Genomic DNA, 3397 nt, shown 5'->3' with positions numbered 1-3397 from the left:
TATATATATATATATATATATACATTCACACACATACACATGCACACACATATCTATTATGGTGTGTAACTTTATGGACGATCACCTATAAACATAAATCTCCTCACTCGCGCACACATATACACACACATTATTTTCTTACGTGGGAAATACGATCTTCAGCTAGTTCATGGTACTTTCACTTTGATATTAAATCTCAATATATGTTTAAATGTTAATTACCTTTTTAATAATTGGTCTAATTAATAAAACGCATGAGTAGAAAATCTATACGTTCATTTTCTGTTCAAATATAATTTATTTGCGGTATTCCTGTTTAACCGCACTTCAGCCTACACTTAAGAAAGTTTGATGAAAGACGTTTCAACAATAATTCTCAAACCTTCCTGTATATCAAGTAACACATTTTACTCTCTAATCATCGTATACAACATAATATACAAACAAAATTGTATTGATTATGTAATTTTATCCGTTTATAAAAACTGACGTTCAGCACCCCCCTCTCTCCCTCCCTCTTTCCCTCCTCTATATCAATATAACAATATTTGTCTCCGTGTTTGAGCTCGGATTTTCTTGTGTAGAAAATTATATTTGCTACTATATGCGCATGTGGGAGATTGTATGTATGCAGGATTGTCTGTTTCTTCGTGTATGTATACAGGTATATGCACACATTTGAATCTATCGAACAAGCAGTATTCCATCTATTCTTGTGTGTTTTTTTTTTTACTTTACTATTATCCGAATGTCCCGTCATTGATCATAGTGATATTCATGATGTCTATCTCATATTTCCTTGTACAAATGAGTTTTTTTCAATATTCGTGCTGATACTGGCTAGGCAGGGAAATTGATCTACTTTCACCAGCATTTTGCTTACGATAATGAAATCATAATTTCGCGATACTTAGCACGTGTCATAACTTCACTGATTAAGACACTGTGTCTCCCGGATGTTCTAGTCAATCTTCCTTGCTGTAAGATCTATACCAAAACCTAGATGATATTTACGCTACAGAATGAATGCTTGTAATAAGTGGAGCATTGTTATATGCTTAAATTCAAAGAACCACCACTTTAAAGATGAATTCCTTCATCCATGTTTTGTAAGATCTTATAAATTTGTTTTTTATATATTTTACACAAATAAATTATGTTACTAAGTATAATTGGAACAAATGTTACACTTTTTGTCTCGCATTTATTTCATATGAATAATAATTTATGTGGTTTCAAATTCATCTAATGTATATCAAATATACAATCTTATTTGATATAACACCAAATATTTTTCATAATATTTTTCATTCATGTAGTATACCAGTCACTTTTTATCTGTAATATCAAATATAGTGCATAAGACAGCGAGCTTACTGCACCGGAACAATTCTAACTAATAATGTCTTTACATTATCCCATCAGATTCCGCCGAGGTCGACTTTGCCTTTGATCCTATTGGATTCGATGAAATAACTACCAGTTAAACACTGGGGTGGATTTAAACGACTCGCCCTCTTCCTGAAATTGCTGAGCATGTGTGGAAATTTGAAACCCAATATCAAATATACAATGGAAGACAGTGAGATGGCACAATCATTAGCACACCGGCAGCGTTTCAACCGACTTTACCTTCAGAGTTCAAATTCTGCTGTTCAAATTCCTATTTCCGATTTTGCTGCCTTGTGTCAAAGTTTGAAAATAATATATAGTATATTTAAAGTGTGGGATTCCAAAATTTTAATCCGTAATATATGTTTTGATGAACAATATATACTGGAATGTCCTCCGTAATAGACTATATACATATTAGGCCAAAAAATGTTGGAAAATGTGAATTTTGTTTGAACAAAATTACTCGTATTTCGGCGTATTTTATTGCTGATTAAGTTACTCATACCACCCCCGTTTATCAACTATATATATCTTTTTCTAGAGTACACAAATCTAAGATTCAGTACCCAATGCTTTAAGCAAGAATTCTGCAAAACAAAGCTGAATGATTTGTCGAACAGAAAATATTTTCACACAATTCTTAATGAAAAGGCTGATACAAATATGCGAAACAAAATTCAGCGGACAGCCAATCACAGCTGAAATGGTTACTCGTTATAATAAACCTACATCAATTACTGTGGTTTGTTGCAAAAATTTAGATTATTCATCATTCAATATTTCAGAAATGCCTCCTGGAATTGTAAAGAATATCTGAATATTCATATGATCCTTTTTCCTGTATATTGTTATACGAATTAATATAATAACTTTAAATTAACTCTAAGTGAAACGCTCAAAATAACTTCTGTATTTGAATGTTTCTCACACTATACTGAAGCATGCGATGTAGAAAACATCCAGTTCAAAGGTTAGAGACAAATCCATTCTCTAACATTAGCGCCGTGACAAATGGAGGACACGATAACTTGAGCAGTTGAGTAGGATCCATATGACGTTTAAAACAATTTGCTTAAAAGTATGAATCACCAAAAGCTGGTTTTGCTTTCTTTCGAACAATATCCTGCTTTGCAGAAACGTAAGGAAAACGTGAAGCATCAAGATTGATATATCTTTTAAATGTAGTCTGAAATGGAAAGGAAACTTTCTGTCAAGGAATCTGCAATAAAATTACTCGGGCAAATTAGGAAAAATCACATCACCCAGAAAGAGAAATTAAGAGATGATCAAAGATTGTTGGTGTATATTTGGTGTGCGAAATCTATGCGTGTTGTTCGTTGTGTCACACCTTGAACTAATTCGCTGTAGATCTTATATGTTTAGATATAGTACTTTTTGTCATCATGGTTGACACTGTTGCGCAACAAACGATTATTTTGGGAGAGACATTTTCCGCCTTTGTTAATATTTGTGTGATTTAGGCTTCCCTTTTAGACAATATTTTTGTTTGTAATTGGCTAGAGTGTTTTTACAGTTGTTGTTAGTGGAGTATGCTAACGTGTCTGTTACAATGTTTGTAGTACCTGTTTCAGTATTGTGAAATATAATTTAGTTATGTTCGTGAATACTTATATTTTGAAGCGCGTTGATTAAAGCAGTTGATTTTCCGTTTTCTATACTCATGGATTGAAGTAATTGTATGAAGCTTGTTGTTTATATATTACACATTTTATTTCTGGTAACCGCTGTTGTCGAGACTTTATTCATATATAGTTGGTAGCTAGGTTTTGGAGATCCAAATTTTTCTCTCTCGTTATCATTTTCTGGGTGTGCAATTATTGGAAACTAGTTAGAAGGTAACGTGTAATTCATTTCAGTTCGACGATGGCTTACCTGGCAGTATTTTCGAAGTCACCGCCAACAATATTCATCGTTAAGCATAAAGTTGTACTTTACAAAATTATAGACAGACATGTATATGTGTGTATATATATATATATAT

This window comes from Octopus bimaculoides, chromosome 3 (assembly GCF_001194135.2).
Source record: "Octopus bimaculoides isolate UCB-OBI-ISO-001 chromosome 3, ASM119413v2, whole genome shotgun sequence".
In the NCBI taxonomy this organism is placed as follows: domain Eukaryota; kingdom Metazoa; phylum Mollusca; class Cephalopoda; order Octopoda; family Octopodidae; genus Octopus; species Octopus bimaculoides.
The sequence above is the reverse complement of the archived record's forward strand: the minus strand, read 5'-3'. Positions refer to the sequence as shown.